The sequence below is a fragment of the Suricata suricatta genome, chromosome 2 (genome assembly GCF_006229205.1).
Source record: "Suricata suricatta isolate VVHF042 chromosome 2, meerkat_22Aug2017_6uvM2_HiC, whole genome shotgun sequence".
Taxonomy (NCBI): Eukaryota; Metazoa; Chordata; class Mammalia; order Carnivora; family Herpestidae; genus Suricata; species Suricata suricatta.
In genome coordinates, this window is record NC_043701.1 from 22,321,344 (window position 1) to 22,333,488 (window position 12,145).

Below are 12,145 nucleotides of genomic sequence, written 5' to 3' on the forward strand. Positions count from 1 at the left end.
CTATGATTTGGTAAGAAGAGAAAATCCATCAGAGATGTACAAAGCAATCTCTTTGGGGACTTAGAGGAGGCCCAGTACTGCTAAGAGCAGGGCTAGACCTGAAGGAGGGAGGCAGGGAGCCACTGACTCTCAGGGGCCTGTGAGTGCAGGGTCAGCACTTGCACAAAGACGCTGAGAGGGAGTACCTCCTTAAATTTTGCACCTTAGGCACCTTTCTTGGCTCATCCCACTCCTGGCCCTGGCTAATAGTGAGCATCAGAAGGACTCCATAGAAAAGTTAGTACCTGAGCTGAACCTAGAGAAAAAAAGGAATTGGACTGGGGCAGAGTCATATAACTCAAGGTATATTAACATTATAAAAAATGCTCCCATGGGAACATAAAAAGGTTGCTGTAGAAGCATCAGACTCCCAAGTATGACTTAAGTATACAGAGCACGAAGAGGAGGAGACAGAAAAAAAGAGGGATTCGGCAAGCAATGAGAAAATAGCGATGACTGTTAAGCTAGGAAGTGACAGAATGAGAGCCCTACTTAAGATTAATTGAACAGAATAGCATGAACGTAAAAGGAAGGGCTAAGGTCAGGGCAAACAGAGGCTATTGTGTTAATCCAGGCAGAAAGGTGAAAGTCTAAACAGATTGGCACTGGGAATGGAGAGACTGTAGGAAAAACAATATACAATTAATATAACTTGGCAACTGATTGGATGTTGGTGACGAGAGAAGAGAGGAATTAGAAATACAGCTAAACTCTATGCAGCTCTAACAAAGGATGAAAAAGCATTTGATGAAATGATGTCCAAAATGCATACATGAAAACTGTGTATATGGTATGCTATTTGTACTCTTTAAAAATTTTGCTGGTTTTTGTTGTTGCTTATATATAATTGATATATCATTATATTAGTTTCAGGTATACAATGTAATGATTCAATATTTGTATACATTATGAAATGGTTACCACAATAAGTCTAGTTAACATCTGTTATCATAAAAAAGTTAAAAAAGTTTTTTTTTTCAGGGTGTCTAAGTGGAAGTCAGTTAAGTGTCCAACTCTTGATATTGGCTCAGGTCATGATCTCAAAGTCTGTGGGATTGAGCCCCTGTGCTGTTGGCACAGAGCCTGCTTGGGATTCTTTCTCTCTTTCTCTCTCTCTCTCTCTCTCTGCCCCTATCCTTTCTCTCTCTCTCTCTCTCAAAATAAATAAAGTTTTTTTCTTGCGATGAGAACTTTTAAGATTTACTTTTCTTGGCAACTTTCAAATATGCACTGCAATGTTTTTGGCTGTAGTCACCATACTGTACATTACATCCCCATGACTTGTTTGTTTTATAACTGGGAGATTGTACCTCTTGACCCCCTTCACCCATTTCACTCCCAACCCCTTCCCCCCTCCCCCCCGTCATTTGCAGTTTTAAAAGGGAAAAAAATGTAAGTAAAGATATTTCTTTATGGGCATTTGTCTCTAAAGGAATACACACAAAACTTTGGCATTAGTGGCCTGTTGAGAAGGGAAATGGAAGACTGCGGTTCGGTAGTGGGAGAGCCTTTTCAATGTTCATCAATGAACCTTTTGAATTTTGAACCACTTGGATATATTGCTTGGTAAAAACAATTCCTAAAATTGCTGGACAAAAACAAACCCTAAGCCCAAAGATGAGGTTGAAGTATGGAACTGGTGACAGCAGCTCTTTTAACAAAAATAAAAACAAGAAGAGACACTCATTTGAGAAAAAGATGATGTGTTTCAATTATGACATACTGAGGCGGAGATGCCAGTGGACACATATCCAGTTGGAGGCATCCAGCTAGCAGCAGAGGAGGGGAGAACTCACCAACACAAGGTCATAAAGACTTTTGCCAGAATAGTCACTGGAATGGTGCAGACAGAAACCAGAATTCATGGGGTGGCTGGCTGGCTCAGTCAGTAGAGTATGTGACTCTTGATCTCAGAGTTGTAAATTGAATTCTTGTGTTGGGTGTAAGAGATTATTTAAAAAGAAAAAGAAAAAGACAAGAAACAAGGATTCAAAGTGTCACAGACTAAAGGGGAAATGGGAAAGGAGATGTAACTGGAGTAGACTGTACCCTTAAGAATGATGAATATAGGGGAACCTGGGTGGCTCAGTCAGTTAGGTGTCTGGCTTCAGCTCAGATCATGATCTCACAGTTCATGGGTTCAAGCCCCATGTCGGGCTCTGTGCTGACAGCTAGCTCAGAGCCTGGAGACTGTCTTCGATTCTGTGTCTCCCTCTCTCTCTGACCCTCCCCTTCTCATGCTGTCTCTTGCTCTCTCTCAAAAATATACATTAAAAAATTTTTTTAAATAAAAATCTCAGGTCCCTATTAGAAAGGTATTTAGGGACCACAGTCTAGATACTAGGAGTGATCATTGCTACTGGGTTGTCATCTTTAATGGATAATACTCTAAGTATTTTTTAAAAGAATAAAAAGACAGGTACCTGGTGGCTCAGTCAGTTAAGTATTGACTCTGATTTCAGCTCAGGCCATGATCTCATGGTTCATGAGACCAAGCCCCACATCAGGCTCTATGCTGACCATGTGGAGCCTGCTTGGAATTCTCTCTCTCCTTCTCTCTCTTTCCCTTCCTCCCTCTCTCCTTCACTCAAAATAAATAAACCTTAAAAAAAATAAAAAGATCAAAAAGGGTTTACACTGATACTTTCTCTTCAAATTTAACCTTATGATTGTTTCCTTAACCTTATCAGTTTTGTGCTTGTATCACTTTTCTCTTACTCTGAAAAAATTAGCTCCTAACATCAAAACAATTACCTATTTGCTTTACCATAAAAGCAGAAATCCTAAGCCATTAGGTCCCCAAGAACAGCCTTCCATCAATGAATGGGTGGGCGCTAGAGGATAACTGCCCCAGCTCCTCACTCCTTGTATGGGACCACGTGAGGCATATTCTTTTTTTTTTTTTAATGTTTTATTTATTTATTTATTTTGATACAGAGAGAGACAGAGCATGAGAGGGGGAGAGGCAGAGAGAGAAGGAGACAGAACCGGAAGCAGGCTCCAGGCTCTGAGCTAGCTGTCAGCACAGAGCCCGACGCGGGGCTCGAACCCACGAACCGTGACATCTGACCTGAGCCGAAGTTGGAGACTTAACCGACTGAGCCACCCAGGCGCCCCTCGTGAGGCATATTCTACACTGTTTCCTAGAGTTCTTCAGTTGGGTCCAGCTTTGATGCCATATAATTCATGTAAAAGAGTTTCTTAGTGATAATACCAATGTTACTATTTATGGTGAGACTACTGAATAAAGGCTAATATTTCTTTGCAGCTTTCTATGTCTTTAAAAAAATATTCTCCCAAGGATGTATAGTTAAAACACTATGATCTAAAGTGACTTGCAATAATTTTTTTCTCTTTGCTGTGACACCAACTTTGCTTGACACCAAACGTGATACGTTTAGGCTCATTCATTCCTGCTGTGCTCTAAACTGGGTACTGGCCACCTGGGAGTCTGTGCGTACTGCTGTGGAAAATAATGGGGTTTTATTTGGTTTTGTTTTTGAATATGTAAAACATTTACATGATTGCCAAGCTGAAAATATAGAACAAAATACGTTCAGTCTTATTTTCAGCCTAGTGCCTTTCTTTCATCCTGGCCCATGGATAATCATTTTATTTCTCCTTCTGGTAGTTCTTCTTGCAAAATAAGCACATACAAACATACACACAAACCTTTGTTTCCATACGCATTTACATTTCTTGAGCAGAGTGTAACATTTTAGAGTTAGTGTTTAGGTAGTATACCGTTTTTTATCCTTCTACTTTCAATCTGTCTCTTTATATTTAAAGTGTATTTCTTGTAGACAGCAAATACTTTTGGTCCACTCTGATAATCTCTGCCTTTTAATTAAGGCATTTAGAACATTTCCATTTAGTGATTGTTTTAAGATTTATCATCTTGTAAACTGTATATTGTTTATTCCATCTGTTTCATGCTCCATTTTGTTGTTGTTTTATTTGAGAGAGTGAGAGAGAGAGAGAGAGAGAGAGAGAGAGAGAGACTTAAGCAGGCACTACACTCAGTGCAGAGCCTGAGTCAATGCTCAGTCTCACAACCTGAGATCATGACCTGAGCTGAAATCAGGAGTGGGATGCTTAACGGAGTGAGCCACCCAGCTGCTCCTTTCCTACTCCATTTTTGTACTTGCCCATCTTCTTTTGGACTGAGGATTTATTTTTCTTTTATGATTCCACTCCACTATGCATTTACTAGTTTGACCTCTTTGTTTATTTTTTAGTAGTTGTTCTAGATTTCACAAATATGTACCCTTAATTTAACAGTCTACCTTTTTTGATATTATATCGCTTGATGTTTAATATAAGAACTCAGTTACAATAAAAACCCATTTCTGGCTGCCTATCCTTTCTGCCAATTTTGTTATAGGCCTCTCATCTACATATGTTATAAACATCACAGTAAATAGTCCTATTTTCTTTAACAGTGAACTGTATTGGAATTCAAGATATATTGTTATGCTATTGTTTGAACAGCCAGGTGAAGTTTACTTTGTATTTTTACTTGACATATATTCACATTGCTAAGTATTTTAGAGATGACCTTAAATGGTAGGTAAATATTAGATTTTAATATATGTATTTTTTAATGTTTTTAATGTTTTATTTATTTTTGAGACAGAGAGAGACAGAGCATGAGCGGGGAGGGGCAAAGAGAGAGAGAGGGAGACACAGAATCTGAAGAGACTCCAGGCTCTGAGCTGTCAGCACAGAGCCCGACATGGGGCTCAAAGAGATCATGACCTGAGCAAAGTCAGAGGGTTAACTGACTGAGTCACCCAGGCGCCCCAAGATTTTAATATATTTTTAAATTATAGAAAAAGTGACTAAAACTCTGAATGGGAAAAGAATTATCTCACTAAATTTAAGACCATCTAAATGTGTGTGAAGGAAAATAAATTAGAACATGTATTAAAATTATAAAGTAATTTGTATTTAAATTGATAAGATAGGCTAGGGGTTTTATTTCTTTTTTTCAAAATTTTGTTTGCATGATTACATTATTTTCATAATGAATACAATATTTTAGAAGAAAATTTGCTTCTGCAAACAATACAAGGTTTAATTAAAGATGAGTTACTTTAATATTCAGCTGTCTGCATATTTAATTTGAAATTTCCACAATAGGAACAGAAGACTCAGGAAACACTTTGCAAAATGTTGTCAGTCACTGGGTTATTAAGCAGGATCCCCTCATAGATTTTTTTTTAAGTATATTTACAGAGAGAGACAGAATGGGGGAGGGGGAGGGGAAGAAGAAGAGAGAATCCCACTGAGTGAGGAGCCCAATTCAGGGCTTGAACCCAAGAACCATAAGATCATGACCTGAACCAAAATCAGGAGTTGGATGCTTAACCAACTGAGTCATTAGGTGCCCCTCCTCATAGTTTTTTTAAAAGTATATTTTTATTAAACTTTATTTTTTTTAATTGTCACTTATGTTTATTTTAGAGAGAAAGAGACAAGAGTGAGAGTTGGGGAGGGGCAGAGAGAGAGGGAGACACAGAATCTGAAGCAAGCTCCAGGTTCTGGTCACAGAACCTGACCAGGGGCTCAAAACTCATGAACCTCAAGATCATGACCTGAGATAAAGTTGGATACTTAACTGACTGAGCCACCCAGGCGCCCCTTAATAAACTTCTAAATGACGAGTAATATAAAAGGGCAAACATTGGACATGCAAAGCTCAGTGAAATTTCAGTCAACTCATCTGTGTAAGGGCCAGCCTGTTGGAGAACTAGAACATCCCCAGCACCCCAGAATCCCCCGTCATGCCCTCCTCCCAGTCATTACTACCCAGTTATCAGCCTGACTGATAACTGAGTGGCAACCATCTGCCTGTTTCTGAAATTTATGTAAATAGAAATTTACAGTACGAATTCTTTTGTGTCCTGCTTCTTCAGCATATTTTGGGAGACTAACCATGTCATATGTGTAAGTACAGCTCCTTCTCACAGGGTACAACTGGGCCACACTTTATTTATTGTACTGTTCTGGGCATTCGAGATGTTTCCGGTTTGGTGTTATTATTAATAATGCTTGTATATTCCTGTGCACGTCTCTGGATGCACATATGCATATGCAGTTCTATTAAGGAAATACCCAGGAGTGGAAGTTCTGGATCATTGGGTATGTGTTATGTTCAGTTTTAATCAATATTCTCAGTTTTCTGAGAAGGCTACACGAACCCCCACCCCCACCAGCCTGGGAAAGTCGTCGATGCACATTCTTTGTCAGCAGTTGGTATTTTCTAATTGCTGACTTTCTGGTGGGGAGGTTTAAAAGGTTAAACACCTTTCTCCATCTTATGGACCATTTGTATAACTTGCAAAATGGTTTTTGAAGCATTTTCCTCAGTTTTCTATTGAGTTGTACCTTTTTATTGTTGATTTGTAGGAGTTGTTTATATATCCTGGATGCGAGTCCTTTGTGGGTTATAGCATGAGAAACCTCCTACTCTGTGATTGTCACTTCATTCTCTTCGTGGTGAATTTTCATAAACACAATACATATTTTTTCTTAATGGTTAGTGCTTTGTGTGTCTTGTTTAAGAGATCTTTGCCTACCCTAAGATAGTGAAGATAGTTTCCTATATTATCTACTTGGTATTATTTAAATTTTCACATTTAGATCTACCAGGTACATGGAATATATGTTTGTGTTATGATGTGAAGTAAAGGTCAAGCTGCTTTTTTAAATTTAAACTTAAGGATATTCACAGGACCCAGCATCATTTGTTGGTGACTGTCCTTTCTGTACCATTCTGCTTTGCCAACACACAAAACACGTGATTGTATATATGTGAGCCTTTTTCTGGATTCAGGCTCCATTCTGTGCCAGTAGACTTCACAGAATTTTTTAATTCATGAAAGAATTTCAGGAGAAAGGGAAAGTTTAGAGGCATTCATTTTATTTTTTTATTTATTTAAAAAAAATTTTTAATGTCTTATTTATTTTTGAATCAGAGAGAGACAGAGCATGAGAAGGGGAGGGGCAGAGAGAGAAGGAGACACAGAATCTGAAGCAGGCTCCAGGCTCTGAGCTAGCTGTTAGCACAGAGCCTGATGCGGGGCTCAAACCCACAAACGTGAGATCATGACCTGAGCCAAAGTTGGAGGCTTAACCGACTGAGCCACCCAGGTGCCCCTCGGCATTCATTTTAAACATATATAAATCATAAGATGTATTACTATCATTTTATTTAATTTCAAAGTTATTTGTTTTTCTCTTTAAAAACAAATATTCAAAAGCATCAGCTACTTTTTTTTCTTAGTTCTATAGATTATTATAGATAAAGTGATGCTGAGGTCAAATCCATGAAACTTCAAAATGATTCTTCACTGAGGTGCTTTGCGCCAATTGTTTAAGGCACTGAGCTTTGCATATAATCTTTTCTTTTTTTTTTTTTTTTGAGAGAGCATGGGCAGGAATGGGGGAGGGGTAGGGAGGGAGGGAGAGAGAATACCGAGGAGGTTCCGCACCACCGTAAGCGCAAAGCGCGGGGCTCCATCTCATGAACTTCCCAACTGTGAGATCATGACCTGAGCCAAAATCAAGAGTCCAACACTTAACCAGCTGAGCCACCCAGGCACTCCTTGAGTATAATCTTTTAAAATTATTCCAACAAACGTTAAAATGTTTTATTAGAAACTTAATTGTCTAAAAAGCATTTTATATATAAATAATTTTTAGATTCCAGTAATGATAACATACATTTCATAGTTTAAGTGTACTAGGATATGAAATGTGGAATTCAACTTGGGTATCTTTGTAGGGAAGTATCAGTGACTGTTCTGTTCTGTTTGTTTCATACTAGTTTATTTAGGGGTTCCATTTTCACTCTTCAATAGATTTTATGTATTTCTCATATGCTTCTTCACTCATTAATGCATCCAGTTCTGAAGCATTACTGACTGTTCCCTTGATCAGGCAACCATCTTCATAACAAGATTTGTTGATAAATCCTGGATTTTCTACAAGAGCTCCATTAATTTAGGTTACTTCTGATAGAGAATAGAATTCAAACTCATCTTGTTTGGTCAACTGTGTTGACCAAGTTCAGGCAGACTGCAGCGAACAACATCTCCCAAAGCTTCCTGTGCAGAATTGCTGATTCCCACTGTTCCTATACTGTTTTCTGTTCTTATGCATTCACTTGTGAGTTTACACAGGGACAGCAGAGGGGAGCCCAGCAGTGCCCCTGCTCAGCCTCCAGCCTCCTTACTGCTTGCAGTGTCATTATTTCTCTTAATGTTTATTTATTTTTGAGAGAGAAAGCACAAGCAGGGGAGGGTCAGAGAGAGATGGGGACAAAGGATCCAAAGGGGGCTCTGTGCTGACAGTAGCAAGCCTGATGCAGGGCTCAAACTCACAAGCCGCAAGACCATGACCTGAGCCGAAGTCAGAGGCTTAACTGACTGAGTCACTCAGGTGCCCCCAATCTCTTAATTTTAATTTTTTGTTCAAGTTTTTGAGTATATCATATATATTTATGGCTCAAACATTAAAATGTATGTAAAGTTATACAGAGAAGAGTCTCTTTATATTTCTGTTGGACCATGTAATTTCCATCTACCCTAAGAAGTAACTACTATTAATTTCTTGTTTTCCATTCAGATATTTTTAATGCCTATATAAGCTACCATGAAACTATATTTTCACTTTTTTTTTGCAATGATAGTATGCTCTATACACTCTTCTGCATCTTGCTTTTCTAAACTTAACATATCTTAAATATTTTCCCAAAACAATGCAAAAGAGAGATTCCCCATTCTTCAATATGGCTGCATAGTGTTCTATTTTATATATATAATAGAATATATACACATACATATGCATGTGTGTCTGTATATATATATAATCATTTAATTACTCTGGTGAGGGACATTTTGTTTGTTTTTAGTCTTTCGCTATTATAAATAATACTACAAAAAATAATCCTGTGTGAATGGCATTTGACCTGTGAGGATCTGTAATTGTGGGATAAATTTCCAGAAGTCCAATTGTTAAGTCAAAGGGTTTCCTTGACCGATACTGACAAATTCCCATAGAGGCTGTTCCCATTTACACCCCTACCACCAACGGATGCAAGTGCCTCTTTCTCAAGAACTTTGCTGGCATCATAACCTCACAATTCCAAGACAGGGCACGGAGCCTTCCATCCCAGACTGCGATGATTAATTCAGAGAGGAGGTCACAAGCTGGGTGGAAGGAAAGCACCCATGGGCTTTCACTAAAGATAGCTGAAAGAAGTCCTCTCTTTTCTCCGAGATTGTAAGGTCTAAGAATCAAATAAGCGTGGAGCTGCCAGAGTAGCCGCCTGTGAGACCAAGGGGAAGAGCTGCCTGGGCACCAGCTAATCCAGAGCGAAGCAGAGCCAGGAGAGGAATGATGCGAGGGAGCACCCGAATCCAAGAGGCTGCGTGTGCCAACAGTAACTTCATCAGGCGCGCCTGGGGGGTTCAGTGGGTTAAGCGTCTGGCTTCGGCTCAGGTCATGATCTCCTGGTTCATGGGTTTGAGTCCCACGTTGGGCTCTGTGCTGACAGCTCAGAGTCTGGAGCCTGCTTCAGATCGGATTTTGTGTCTCCCTCTCTGACCCTCCCCCTCCCCTGCTCATGCTGTCTCTCTCTCTCTCAAAAATAAAACATTAAAAAAAAATAATAAACTAAAAAGAATAACTTCATCATTTGTTCTTTCTTTTTCTTGTTCCTCTTTTTTCTTCTTCTTCCACTTATTCTAATTTTAGGGTTTTTTTCCTACAACTTGCAGTCTAAAGAGACTCGACTAACCCAATTCCCCACCTTCAAGTTCTTAAAATACTTTAACATTTTAGTTCACCGAATAAGATGCTCTGTGTTCTTTTATCTTCAACTTCATTCAACTCTCCTTCAGTTGTGGTTTTCTGTAATATAATTCTCGCTTAATTAATGAGTCATCCAACATTAAACGTCATACCTGCAAGGCCCCACTGCAGGGCCTGCGGGAGATGGGGTCCTTCGCTTTAGGCGCTAAAGCCTGGGGTGGGCGCCAGACACGCAGGGAAAGGCGATCAGTGGGATAGTTAGAAAAGAAATCACGCAGAAGAGACACGACTTTTGGGTTTTAGTGTTTTATTGTAGTAGATAGTAGACAGTTGACGTGGTCCAACATTCAGAAGGTATGTTACGTACCAACAGCTTGACCATGTTGAAGTGCCCGGGTCAGTGGCACTGAGTCCATTCACGTGTCACGTTATTGTCACCACCATCCAGACCCAGAACTCTTTTCATGTCGCACAACTGAGACCATCCCCTTTAAACACGGTTTCCTCCTCCCCACTCCCCTCACCCCACCGCAGGCCCTGGCAAGCACTGTTCTACTTTCTGTTTCATGAATGTGGCTGCTCTACGCACCTCACAGACGTGGAATCACAGTATTTGTCCTTCTGTGACTGGCTTCGTTTGCTGGGCATCACATCCTTAAGGCCCGTCTACGTTGTAGCAAGTGTCAGAATGTTCTCTCTTTGTAAGCTGCATAACACTCCATTGTGTGTGTACCGCACCTTGTTTATGCATTCAGGGTTTTCAGAGCTCTTACTCTCCTGAAGTCCCACTCCTCCACGATTTGTGCCACCAAGCACTTTCCTAGAAGGTCAAGGCCTTACACGACTCTTCTCTATTGGGCAGAAGGACATACTGGCGTGACTGTCTTTTCCCAGAGACGAAGAGCTGACCTCTAACACCTCCAGAGGCGAGAGGCCTCGTCTCTTAGTTTACTTGGTTTCTTCAAAGAAACACTTCCTTTTGAAGCCCCTCAGGCTGTCTGTCCTCTCAGCTCAGATGCCGCCTGGGAAGGAAGTGCCCACTGCTGACCTGGAGCCCGTTAGCAGCTTCTGGCAAAGGCCTCTGAGTGGATTTTCTTCAGAGCCTTGGCAGGGAGCTTCGAGAAGTGCTGCCTGTTTTCTCCCTGCCCCTCTCACTGGGTGCCTGAGGCATGTCCTTCTTGGGGGGGGGGGGCACACCCTGGGCTACATCCTTTCAGAGGCTTTATCTTCCATTCATCTGGGACCATTTGTGTTACCTGGGGCCTTTGCCTAGTCTTCACAGGAAAAGATGGGGGCCACTCAGTCCCCTTCATTCTTTTTCCACTGCTTTTTCACCTTCTTAAAAAAAAAAAAAAAACAAACAGGGGCGTCTGGGTGGCTCAGTCGGTTAGGAGTCTGACTTCGGCTCAGGTCATGCATGATCTCACAGTTCGTGAGTTCGAGCCCTACATCGGTCTCACTGCTGTCATTGCAGAGCCGGCTTCTAATCCTCTGTCCTCCCCTCTCTCTCTCTCCCCTCCCCACTGGTTCTCTCTCAAAATAAATATATAAACTTAAAAAATAAAACAGGGGTGCCTGGGTGGCTCAGTCAGGTAAGCATCCAACTTTGGCTCAGGTCATGATCACTGCTCATGGGTTCGAGCCCCGAATTGGGTTCTGTGCTGACAGCTCAGAGCCTGGAGCCTATCTTCAGATTCTGTGTCTCCCTCTCTCTCTGCCCCTCCCTTGTTCACACCCTGTCTCTTTCTGTCTCAAAAATAAACATTAAAAAAACAAAAACAAAAAAATCGTGCTGTGAGAGAACGCCCTGTTCTTAGGAAATACGCTTATGTGATACACGGGGTGCACGGGCTGGGCCGCGAGGAGCTGCAGGCAAGCCCAGTTCCCGGATATTTAGGGGTAAGGGAGTGCAGGGCCTCCATTTTACAAGTGATTCAGAAAAAAATTCCCCTCACAATCCCAGACTTTAGCCTCTACTACAAAGCTGTCATCATCAAGACAGTATGGTATTGGCACAAAAACAGACACATAGACCAATGGAATAGAATAGAGAATCCAGAGCTGGGCCCACAAATGTACGGTCAATTGATTTTTGACAAAGCAGGAAAGAGTATCCGATGGAAAAAAGACTGCCTCTTTAGCAGGTGGTGCTGGGAAAACTGGACAGCAACATGTAGAAGAATGAAACTAGACCAGTCTCTTACACCATACACAAAAATAAGATCAAAATGGCTGAAGGACCTGAATGTGAGACAGGAAACCATCAAAACCCTCGAGGAGAAAGTAG